General features: G+C 42.4%; 1 pseudogene; it reads right to left on the bottom strand.

Moving 5' to 3' along the window:
- Positions 1-1534: 1534 nt before the first annotated feature.
- On the bottom strand, positions 1535-11437 carry LOC139437992 (phosphatidate phosphatase LPIN2 pseudogene; annotated as a pseudogene).
- Between the last annotated feature and the right edge of the window lie 1897 nt (positions 11438-13334).

The raw sequence follows: 13334 nt of genomic DNA, 5'->3' as shown, positions 1-13334 counted from the left end.
CTTATAACAAGACAGCTACTATTTTCTGACTAGAAAATGAATCCTCACAACGGACTAAGTTTAAATTCAACACTGAGTTGTAGTCCCAGGTCCAGTAAAGATGCTAACAGCAAGGCCAATGAAGGCACTGGAGTTATGAGTTAACATTCCAGGTGCTGCACAGCCCAAAATGGGGGAGTAACAATAATTTGTCACTGCCTATGCCTCAAACTATACAAATTGGGGAAAATTAGGTCATTTTTTATTGAGTACTGGCCTATATAGCCTTCTGGTTGGGAATATTAAGCCCGTGAGAAATGAAAGTCTATTCATTAAATGTCTGCTAGTTGGAAGTCTTATTGTTTGTTGTTGTATAATCTACTGCAATTATAGATTATGTATAAAATGCAGTTTTTAGCTTAGTAGAAGAATTACAAACTGTAAATATGTGCTTACGCCTATAATGTGATTGGAATATATCTAGTTTTTGTGTGACCCCTCTGTATATAATAGCAGTGATATTCCTTAGAAATCAGTGAAACTTCATTTGCATGGTCATAAAAACAATTTAAACTTAGATATTTCTCAATTACAAGCCCAATAACAAGAATTCAACATGCTCATTTGCAATTGCTTCCTGCTTCACAAACTATGACAGAAATTGTGGATGGATTAAGATCCCTGAACTCTATGATATGGATTAAGAGTTGGGGAAGGGGTCTTCTAAGAAGTATATTAATTATCTGTTCCTATCTGTTTTGTATGTATTTAGTCCTCAGATGCATGCTACAAACCCTCCGGGGTATGAAGCAGCAACAAATCTCCAAATCTGCCTTCACTGCTTTGCAAAAACAAAAAAGGGGGAGATGTAGGAAAATAGCTTGAATTTGAATGTGGGAACCTGGCTTGAAGTTGAAACGTTTCCATAATGCAGATAACAAGTGTGGGCTTAGGAACAGTGGCCTTGACTAGACAGACCGCTATCTGGTCAGCACGAAAATTGTTTGAATGTGGAGACATTTGAACTTTGTTATGGCCTACTCCCTAGCATTACCAGTGCTACAGCTTTAATAACAAGCAGCCTTGAAAGTAAATATAGATAACTACTGCTTTGTAATTTCTAATAAATATGATGTGAAAACTAGGGTCAAGGCTCTCAGTTCCAGAAGCTGTTGAGCTCCCTGGTCCCATCTTTGTTTTCTCTCGTGTGTCTTTCTTTCTGTCCTTTTATTTATTCAATTCTGCTTTGCCTTCCCTTCGTGCAAACCTATTGCTAAGCTGGTCTCAGCACCACAGACTGTGGGGACTGGGAACCAGAAAGTATGTCCGATTCAGGCCACTGCCTGGAGCCAGGTTCAGATTCACTTTCAGGGAAATAGAGAGCTGCAACTTCAGGTTCTAGAGCCTTCAAGGCATCTAGGTAAATATCATCAGTTCCCTGGTGCTGGCTTCTCTTGCAGACACCTTTCTTCTTTGAGCATGAGTCTATTTTAGCTGCTGGTTTTGATTCTGGTGAAGCCTCAAGTAATGATGGGATTGGAAGATGATCTGCAGCTCACATAGATGAGATCTGCAGCATCTCAAGAGGAGGTACAAGAAGTTCTGCAGCACAAGTTACATCACTCATCGACTTACATGGAACTCTGGGTTTGAGCTTCACTATGGTACAGACCATGTCTTCAATGGAAGCATCCTTTTCAACCTCACTTATGAAGTTGTCCTCGCTGTTACATGAAAAATGAGTATTTTCTGATATTGTAATTATAGCTGTCCTGTGCTCACATGCCCACTCCATTTGAGACTCAGATCTGAGTAGGCTCTCAGCAGGTTTCACCTCCAGCTATGAATTGCTCTTAGGACACAATGCCTGGGAATAGGCATTGTCCAAAGGAGACCAATCTCCGTCAGATAAGGGGGGGGTTATGGTCATCAGAATAGAAGCTCAAAGGCTCCTTGTAGTCTTCTTCCTTTAAGGAAACATTTGAAGATCCTCTTGCTGACAGGGCTCCCTTTTTATCATTAGAGCTTAAATCCACATCAAATGTGTCTTCTGCAGCAGAAGTGGCTTGATCTTCCTTCTTACTGTCTTGCTTGTATTCCTTTCTCTGTTTTTTTTTTTTCTTATTCACAGAACCTAAAGTGAAAACTATCTCCATTTCTAAGATGTGTGAGATGTCTGAACTCTGAGATGGTCTTTCATTTCCACCTGATTTCATTAAAGGGATATCAGTTTCCATAAAGAATTGATCTTCAGTAGGAACTGGTGAGATGGCAAGGTAAGCGGGAAGTTTTTCATATTCCTCTTCAGTCTCCTCCATAAAGAAAGCTTCTCCATTGTCACCCAATTTCATGTGAAGATCCACAGTATCGCCACTGACTTCCATATTGATCAATTTCTCCCTACATCTCAGGACCCCCAGCTTCCCAAAGCAGAGGTGAAAACACAAAAACAAATAGGTATCAACCTGCTGTTGGACCACAGTGACATCAATGCACCCCTACAAGGTGGTTTGGTTGGTGCTCTTATAGAGTTCCTTCACAGTGACAATCACCTGCCCAGCCAGCTGGCCCATATAATTCACGGTTTGAGACTGCAGCGGCGTGTCTCCCGCCGCGCTCACGCCAGTGGGCCGCTAAGGGAAGTGATGGTAGCCAGAAGCTGGCGGCGAGGAGCTGCCCAGGAGGATGTGTTCGCGGGCGCAGGGGTTGGTGTCTGCCGATGGCGCCCCAGGACACGCGCGCCCACAGCCTCCGCTGCCTCGGATGCCGCCTGAGACTCAGCGGAGCCTGAGACTCAGCGGAGCCCAGGGGCCCTCGTGAATGGACAATGAGATACCATGTCACAATGCATAAAATGGCCATTACTTAATAAATAAATAAAAATACACACAGAAAACAATAAGTGCTGGAAAGGATGTGAAGAAACAGGCACATTCCTTCATTGTTGGTGAGATGGTAAAATGGTACAGCCTCTGTGGAAGACAGTTTGGCGGTTCCTCAGGAAGCTAAATATAGAACTGCCATATGATCCAACAATTCTTCTGCTAGGAATAAATCCAGAAAACTGAAAACTGTGATACAAATAGGCATTTGCACACCAGTGTTCATAGTGGCTTTACTCACAGTTACCAAAAGATGGAGACAACCCAAAGGCCCATCAACCAATGAATGGATGAACAAAATGTGGTATATACATACAATGGAATACTATGCTGCAGTAAGAAGAAATGAAATCAGTATGCATATGACAACATGGATGAACCTTGAGGACTTTATGTTGAGTGAGACAGGCCAGACAAAAAAGGACAAATGTTGCACAGTCTCAATAATATGAACTATATATGAAAAATAAATGCATGGAGTTAAAACCTAGAATATAGGTTATTTGGAGATAAGAGGAAAGTTGTGAAGGAGTACTGAGGCCACCCTTGCCTTTTGCACTCTCATTCCCACACTAATGTAGAAGGGGTCACCAAAGAGGCTACATGATGCTGTAATATTACAACAGATTGAAAGCAAAAGCTAACATGAAGTTTTATTTGTCTGATTTTCAGTCAAAAAATAAATTAAAAATTAAATAAATTACAAAACTTTAAAACAATATTACTTTTTACTATTTTTTTCTTTTACATAAAAATATGTAACTTAAATAAACTTAAATAACTTAAATAAAAATATGTAACTTAAAAAAAAACTTCCCAAAGATAAAGCGCCCAGGACCAGATAGTTTCACAAGTGAATTCTACCAGTCATTCAAAGATGATCCAATACCAAACTACTCAAGCTCTTCCAAAAAAATTGAACAGGAAGGAACACTACCAAACTCACTTTATGAAACCAACATCATGCTAATAGCAAAACCAGGTAAAGATACTAAAAAGAAAGAAAATTACAGTCTAATTTCTCTAATGAATATAGATGCAAAAATTCTCAACAAAATACTTGCAGACCAAATCCAAAACCACATTAAAAGAATTATACGCCTCTGTCAAGTGGGTACTTATCCCAGGTACACAAGGATGGTTCAACATCAGAAAATCAATTACTGTAATAAACCACATTAATAAATTAAAGAGGAAAAACCACATGATCCCTTCGATTGACATAGAAAAGTCATTTGACCAAATACAGCATCCTTTCTTGATTAAAAAAAAAAAACACTGCAAAAATATGAATAGATGGAAGTTTTCTCATCATGGTAAAGTGCATATATGAAAAACCCACAGCTAGCTAGAATTGTACTTAATGATGAAAGACTGAAAGCTTTCCTGCTGAGATTGGGAACAAGATGAGGAAGCCCACTGTCATCACTGTTATTCAATATTGTGCTGGAACTTCTAGCTAGAGCAATTAGGCTAGATAAAGAAATAAAAGTCACAGAAATAAGAAAAGAAGAAGGAAACTGTCACTATTCGCTGATGATATGCTCTTATACCGAAAACAATCCCGAAAAATCCACAACAAACTTCCTAGAGCTAATAAACGAATTAAGCAAGTGACAGCATTTCTATACACTAGTCATGAGCAATCTGAGGAGGAAATCAGAAAAAAATTCCATTAACAATAGCAACTAAAAGAATCAGATATTTAGGAATAAACTTAACCAAGGACATAAAAGACCTGTATTTAGAAAAATGCAAAAATTGCTAAAAGAAACTGAAGAAGAACTAAATAAATAGGACATTCTGTGTTCATGGATTGGAAGACTAAAGAGAGATAAGATGTCAATTCTACCCAAACTGATTTACAGATTCAACGCAATCCCAATAAAAATCCCAAAGGCCTTAGTTGTAGAAATGGAAAAGTCAATTATGAAATTTATTTGGAAGTGTAACTCACCCCAAATAGCCAAAATTTCTTTAAAAAAGAAGAATGAAGTTGGAGGACTCTCACTTCTTGTCATTAAGCTTATTACTGAGTTACAGTGGTTTTAAAAGTATGGTACTGACAGCAGTGGCCACAGTAGTTGCTGAGGGCAGGGAGAGGGAAGAAGAGGTGTGATATGGGGGCATTTTCAGGACTTGGAGTTGTCCTGAGTGATATTGCAGGGACAGATGCATTACATCATATATCCTGCCATAACCCACTGAATGGACTGGGAGAGAGTGTAAACTACAATGTAAACTATAATCCATGCTGTGTAGCAGTGCTCCAAAACGTATTCACCAAATACAATGAATGTACCACACTGATGAAAGAGTCTGGTAATGTGGGAGGAGTGGGTGGGAGAGTGGGTGTACATGGGATCCTCTTATATTTTTAATGTAACATTTTGTATGATCTATGTATCTTTTTAAAAATTTATTTAAAAAAGAAAAAGATTGACATGTTGACTGACGGAACTAAATTGCAAACTCAGAAATAAATCCTCACATCTATGGTGGAATGATTTTTGACAAGACTGTCAAGTCCACCCAGCTGGGCTTTGTATACTCAACAAATGATGTTGGGAGAACTGGATATTCATAATCAACCATCCCAGGGTCCACGGGATGGAGGAATAGAGTATGGATTAGAGTGGACTTACTGGTATTCTGCTGGGGAACTATTGTGATTAGTAAGGGAAGAAATTGTAGTATTGATGTGGAGAAAATGGCCACGGTAGCTACTGAGGGTAAGAAGAGGGAAGAAGAGATATGATATGGGGGCATTTTCAGGACTTGGAGTTGTCCTGGGTGGTGCTGCAGGGACAGATGCTGGACATTGTGTGTCCTGCCATGGTCCACTGGGTGGACTGGGGGAGAGTGTAGACTACAATGTAGACCACTGTCCATGTGGTGCAGCAGTGCTCCAGAATGTATTCACCAGTGTAGTGAATGTGCCACAATGATGGAAGAGGTTATTGATGTGGGAGGAGTGGGGTAGGGGGGGTGGGGAGTATATGGGGACCTCATATCTTTTTAATGTAACATTTAAAAGAAAATAAAGAAGAAAAAATAAAAGAAAAAAGTGGGATCCCTATCTCACACCTTATACAAAAATTAACTCAAAATGGATCAAAGACCTAAATATAAACCAACAGCATAAAACTTCCAGAAGAAAATAAAGGGAAACATCTGCAAGACCTTGTGGTAAGCAGTAGTTTCTTATACCTCACACACAAAGTCTGAGCAACTAAATAAAAAATAGAAAAATGGGGCCTCCTCAAAATTAAACACTTTTTTGCTTCAAAGGACTTTATCAAGAAAGTAAAAAGTCAGCTGACTCAAAGGGAGAAAATATTTGGAAAATACATATTCAATAAAAGTTTGATATCCACGTTATATAAATATATGGTACAATTGAATGACAAAAAAGGCAAACAACCCAATTTAAAAATGAGCAAAAGACTTAATAGACATTTCTCCAAAGAGGAAATACAAATGGTCAAAAGGTACATGAAAACAATGTTCAACATCACTAGCTATTAGGGAAATGCAGACCATAACTAAAATAAGAGGGGGAGTGGATGTGGTTCAAGCAGTTAGGCACCTGCCTTCCACATGGGAGTTCCTGACTTCAGTTCCCGGTGCCTCCTAAAGAAGATGAGCAAGATAGTGAGCTCACGTGAAGTGCTGGCATGGTGAGCTGATGCAACAAGGTGTCACAATGATATGACACAATGATTGATACAACAAGATGTCACAATGAGGAGACACAACAAGAGACACAACAAGCAGGGAACAGATGGGGCTCAAGCAATTGGGCACCTCCCTCCCACATGGGAGGTTCCATGTTCAGTTCCTGGTGCCTTCTACAAAAAGAGAAAAAGAAGAAGACAAGCAGACAGAGCACACAACAAACAGACACAAAAGCAGACAGCAAGTGCAAAACAATGAAGGGGAGATAAATAAATCTTTTTTAAAAAACTACAACATACCAGTTTTGCATTTTATAAAATTGCCATTATTAAAAAAAAATAGAAAACTACAAGGGCTGCAAAGGTTGTGGAGAAATAGAAACACGCCTTCACTGTTGATGGCAATGTAGAATGGTGCAGCCTCTGTGGAAGACAGTTTGGTAGTAACTTAAGAAACTGACTATAGAACTGCCATATGATCCAACAATTCCATTACTAGGGTCATATTCAGAAATACTGAAAGCAAGGACATGAACTGACAACTGACATTCGTAGAAGCATTATTCACAATTGGTAAAATATAGAACCAACCCAAGTGTCCATGAACTGATGAATGGGTAAACAAAATGTGGTATACACATATGATGGAATACTATTTAGCTATAAGAAGAAATGAAATCTGGATGCATATGAAAAACTGAATGAACCTAGAGGATATTATGTTGAGTGAAATAAGCCAGACACAAAAGGACAAATATTGTATGGTCTCATTAACATGAATTAAATACTATGAATAAACTCACAGAAGTACTCTAGAGTATCCGTTACTAGGAAAGAGAAGATAGGTTGAGAATAGGAACTGATGTTTAATGTATTTAGCATTATTAATAAGATTAATTCTGAAAGTGCAGAAATGAATAAAGTTGTAGTAGCACATTATAGTGAGAATAATTAACCCTGCTGATTTATAAATGTGATCGTGTCTGAAAGGTGAACATAAATGTCAATTGATAGGAAACTAGAGAATAATCTAGGGTATTATAACAGTGATTTCAGTGGTGGATGAAGACTGTGGTTAATAATATGCTTAATAGTGCGGGTAATAAGAATGTTCTTTTACAAAGTGTTAAGAATATGGGGATATATGGTAAAATTACAACTGATGTAACTTATGGATATAGTTAACAATAATATTGTAATATTTTTGCAGCATTGACAAAAACGATATCAATTCTATGAGAAAACTATAGGGGATATAAGAGAGAATGAGATTTTTCCTTTTGGAGTAATGAAAAGTTCTAAAATTGATTAAGGTGATGACAGCACAACTCTGTAATGAAAATGAGAGTCACTGAGCGTGCACTCTGATGGATCGTACAAAGCATAGGACTGTATAACACAGGGAATCCAGTGGTGGAAGGTGGACTGTAGTTAACAGGACAAATATGAGAACATGCTCTCATGAACTATATCAAATGTATAATACTAATACAGGGTGTTAATAACTGGGTGTGTTGGGTGAAAAACATACCAAATACAAGATATGGGCTATAGCTAGTTGTAATATCTTGGCAATGCTCTTTCATAGTTTGTAATAAATGTTTCACAACAATGCAATGTGCTGGTGGTGGGGTGATGTATGGGAGCCCTGTTTGATGATATGCATGTTTCCTTTGAAAGTTCACAACTTTTAATATACTTATTGTTTATGTATGTTCATGTATAAATTATATGTTTCAATAAATTTTTTTAAAGTGAGGGAGAGATTAAAATATTCCCCCAATAAACAAAGTCTGAGGTCGTTCATCATCACTAGATGGGGACTGGGCAAGGAATGTGAATACAAGTTTCTCGAAGGAAGATATGCAAGTGGCCAGTGGGCAAATGAAAATATACATAACATCCTTAACCATAGGAAAATTCAAAAATTGAGCCACTGTGAGATGCCACTTCACACTCACTGGAATGGCTATTATTTAAAAATCAGGGAAGTGGATGTGGCTCAACAGATAAAGCATCCACCTACCATATAGGAGGTCCAAGGGTTCAATACCCAGGGCCCGAGTGGTGAACTGGCCCATGTGCAGTGCTGCAGCACGCAAGGAGTGCTGACCCACATAGGGATGCCCCCACGTAAGGGTGCCCCCCCATGCAAGAAGTGGCCCCTGCACAAGGAGAGCCACCCTGCGCAAAACTGCAGCCCACCCAGGAGTGGTGCCACACACATGAAGAGTTAACACAGCAAGATGACGCAACAAAAACAGACACAGATCCCCAGTGCCGCCTGATGAGAATACAAGTGGACACAGAAGAACACACAGCAAATGGACAGAGAGAGCAGACAATGGGGGCGGGGGGAATGGAGAGAAATAAACAAAATCTTTAAAAAAATCAGTAAGAACCAAATGCTGGAAAAGATGCAGAGAAATGGGGACCCTTTGTACATTGTTGATGGTAGTGTAGCGGTGTGGGAAAATAGCTTGACTTTGAATGTGGGAACCTGGCTTGAAGTTGAAACGTTTCCATAACGCAGATAACAAGTGTGGGCTTAGGAACATCAGCCTTGACTAGATGGAATGCTGTCTGGTCAGCGCGAAAATTGTGTGTGGAGACGTTTGAACTTTGTTATGTCCTGCTCCCTAGCAGTGCAGGTGTTGCAGCTTTAATGTCAAGCAGCCTTGAAAATAAATATAGATAACTACTGCTTTGTAATTTCTAATAAATATGATGTGGAAGCTAGGGTCCAGGCTCTCAATTCCAGAAGCTATTGAGCCCCCGGTCCCATCTTTAATTTCTCTCTTGTGTCTTTCTTTCTGTCCTTTTGTTTCTTCAGTTCTGTGTTGCCTTCCCTTCGTGCAAACCTATTGCTGAGCTGATCTCAGCATAGAGGTGGTGCAGCCATTGTGGAAGGAAGGTAATTTGGTGATTTTTAAAGAAGTTAAACATTGAACTACAATGTGGGCTGGCCGTCTGACTTCTGGGTATATGCCAGGAGGATTGAAAGTGGGGACTTGCCCACTTGTTTACACACCAATGTTCATATCAGCATTGTTTACGATGGCCAAAAGGTAGAGGTGTCCCTGTCGTCCATCAGCAGATGAATGGATAAGCAAAATGTGGTATACGCATACAAGGGAATATTACTCGGCCTTAAAGGGGAGTGAAGTTCTGATGCATGCTTTTGCATGGGTCAGCCTTGAAGACATATTGGGTGAGAAAGGTCAACCACAGGGGGTACAGATCGTGTATGATTCCCCTTATAAGAAATGGCTGCAATATGCAAACTCATGGAGATGAAGAGCACAGGGCAGCTTGCAGGGTGGGGGAGGAATGGTTAGTTGATTCCTAGTGGGTGTAAGTTTTCTGTTTGGGAATGGGAGGGTTCTGGTGGTGGGTGGTGGTAACAGTGGTGCAGCAGGTGAATGTGATTAATCCCAATGAATGGTAGCTTGGGAGTGGTTGAGGTGGAAAAGTTTATGTTGTACATATGTTCCCACAATTTAAAAAAATAACTAAAAGACAACCGCAATTAAATGATCCTAGACTGGATCTAGTAATGCAGGAAAAAAGTTCAAAAAGGCATTATTGGGGGAAGCGGCTGTGGCTCAACCAGTTGGGCTCCTGTCTACCATATGGGAGGCCCTGGGTTCGTGTCCTGGGGCCTCCTCGTGAAGGCAGGCTCACCTACACGCTGTGGAGAGCCACTGGCCCCGGCGCTGCGGAGTGCTGCCAGCCTGCAAGGGCCGCAGAGAGCCGACTTAGCAAGGTGACACAACAAAAAAGAGACAAGCAAAAACGCAGAAGTATGCGCAGCAAATTGACACAGACAGCAGTCAGCAATCAAGCCGCAAAGTGTGTGTGTGTGGGGGGGCACAAATAAATAAAAAAAAATACAGACAGGCAAGAATGCAAAGCAAATGGACACAGAAAGCAGACAGCAAGCAAAAAGCCACAAGGAGGGGGATTTAAAAAGGCATTATTGGGACATATGAAAAAAAATTAGAATATGGACTATAAGCTTTATATCAGTGTTAAATTTCTTCAACTTGATAACTGTACTTAAGGTGGTTACAAAAGTGAATGTCCTTGTTCTTAGGAAATGTACATAGAAATATTTTATGTTCAAGGAGCATATGCATACAACCTACTCTCCAAATGTTCAGAAAATAGAGAAGGAGGGATTGATAGATACACAAATGATAGGTAGAATGATATATCAAATATGAAATGCAGCAAAGTGTTAAAATTGTTGAATCTGGGTATCTGAGGGGAGGGTGTGTTGGAGTTATTTGAATGGGTTTTGTATTATTTTTGCAACAGTCCTGTAAGTTTGAAATTATATCAAAATAAAAAGTTTAAAGAAAAAATTAAAAGAATAGTATTTTGTGAAATGAAAATTTTAGTGGCCATAAATAATAAAGCTTTATTGGAACAGCCATACTCATCCATTAATGTATCATCTATGGATGCTTTCATGCAATGGCAGAGTTGAGTAGTTGTGACAGAGACCATATAACCCACAAAGCCTAAAATATTTACTACTGGGCCCTTTTACATAAAAAGTTGTCTGATCCCTGAAATATAGCAGTGCTGTCCAAAATACCATCTCATTAATGGAAATGTTCTGTACCTCCACTGTCCAACACAGTAGCTGCTAGTCAAATGATGCTATTGAGCACTTGAAATGTAGTTAATGATACTGAAGAGCTGAATTTATTTTAATTAATTTAATTTAAAGGAGCCACAAACAGTGGTTACTGTATAAGACAGTGCAGCTCTTAGTGTTCCACTGTGTAAAGATACCGTAATTTATTTACCCATTTTACCATTGATACATACTCGAGTTCTTTCAAATTTGTAACAAATATTAATAAGACTATTACAACGCTGCTTGCCCATGTCTCTTTGTCAGATTGGTGACTTTTTGTACGTGTCACTTTCTGAATATACCATGAGCAATGTGTGAGAATTCCATTAACTCCACATCCTTACCAGCTAGGCAGTGTCAGTCTGTTTCATTTTAGCTATTCTGGTGGGCATGGAGAGGTATAGGATTTTCCTTTGTGTTTCCCTGGTTACTGAAGAGGAATGGACTTCAAATATTTATTATTTCGGCACTCGGGGGCCGGCGGGCGGGCGCGCGGCTGCAGCGCGAGCTCTAGCGCCTGGAGTTGGAGTTGCTGGGAGATTCCCCCCACCCCCTCCCTCTTCGCGCGCGGCAGCCGGAGTCGGCGCGGGAGCCGCGAGCCGGCGGGGAGCCAGTACCCGGACCGGCCGAGCCTTGTCCGGAGCCGGGAGCCCCGTGCGGGGTCGCCTCCGGGGAGAAGCCTCGTTGGCTGCGACGCGTGCCGCGCACTGGCACGGCCGAGGCGCGAGCCGAGCTGCACCGTAGGGCTGGGGCGTGGGGAGCCGGCTGGGCTAGGCGGAGGCTAGGCCGGGGCGGGAGGATACGGATGCGGCAGCCGCGGCGTTTGGGGCGCCGGGGGCTCGGTCCGATGCGGGCAGCCGGGGCAGGGGGCCCGCTGCGGGACCAGAGAAGGAAGCAGAATCCCAGCGAGATGCTTGCGAGATGCTTTCAAGTTGGCGGGGGCGGAAAAGGGGTCTACGGGTCGCGGCTCGCTTGTGTTGTGCGCGGGGAGAGGGAGTCGGGTCCCTGGTTCTCTCCTAAACTGGGACCCGGTGTGCCCGCAGGGTTCGGCGAGCCGCGGAGTAGAGCAGTTACCTCCGAGAAAGTTGAGGATGGAGCCCTTCTTTCCGCTGTGTCGCCGAGGTAGTTTGGGCCCCCCCGCGTGCCTCCCTGAGATCCCCAGGGTGATGAACTAAGTGGGTTCCCTGCACCCCCGGGCTGAGGTGCCCCACTCCCTGCTGAAAGCTGCGAATCGCCCCGACCTTCGCTTCCCTGGCGTCTTTCAGGAATATTATTACTGCCCAAACTGAAGCGTGCTCTCTTGGCGGGCTCGGCTCCACGCCCCAGGGACGGCTTAGCGATGGGCAGTGCCCCCTTGCCAACCTCAGACGTGGCCGCGGGCACCAGGTTCCGAGCTCGCTTAGGGGTTGCGCGCCGGCATCGAGCCCCACACACCTGGCGGGGCAGCGCGGCTGGCTTTGCGGATGGCCCGATTTTTACCCTCAGACTTTCCTCAGGTTTACTACGCTCCCTCCCCACCGCCGATTCCCGTCCGTCTGCGCCAAGGAGAGGCCCAGCAGAGCAAGAGAGAAGGGCCGGGTGGAGAGTTTAGAAAGACAAACTGTTCTTAGGAGAGGGCGCCTGGGGTGTATTTGCTTTTGGCTCGGTCCCAGGCTTAATAAGGAATCCTCTGCGCGAGGGCGCCTGGGGTGTATTTGCTTTTGGCTCCGTCCCAGGCTTAATAAGGAATCCTCTGCGCTAGCTACTACTATTCTTCCCCAAGGACTGGGTGGGAAGGAGTAGGGCGGGTGGGTTCACAGGAATGTGCACCCCATTCTGCTTCCTTCTAAGATCCCGTTCCAGGCGACATTGGAACTGACATTGTGCGGAATGCTCGGGTGTGTAGGATGTGGCTCCACTTTTTTTCACTTCTTGTTTTGAGTTTTGGGGTTTCGCCTGCACACGAGTCAGAGCTGCGCTGTCATAACTAACCCGGGGAGGTGGGTTGAGGTGAGAGACCTCAGGCCAGACAGTGAGATGCTGTTCGCCTCGGAGGCTGCTAGTGGGAATCAGTCTAGAAATGGTTATGCAGGCTAGAAATATGCCTTTTTTTCTCTCTCTCTCTCTCTTTTGGCTGAACACCTTGGCTGTTGGTTTTGTGTGTTAAGT

Source organism: Dasypus novemcinctus, chromosome X (genome assembly GCF_030445035.2).
Source record: "Dasypus novemcinctus isolate mDasNov1 chromosome X, mDasNov1.1.hap2, whole genome shotgun sequence".
NCBI lineage: Eukaryota > Metazoa > Chordata > Mammalia > Cingulata > Dasypodidae > Dasypus > Dasypus novemcinctus.
Note: the sequence above shows the minus strand (reverse complement) of the source record. Positions and strands in the feature narration are given on the sequence as shown.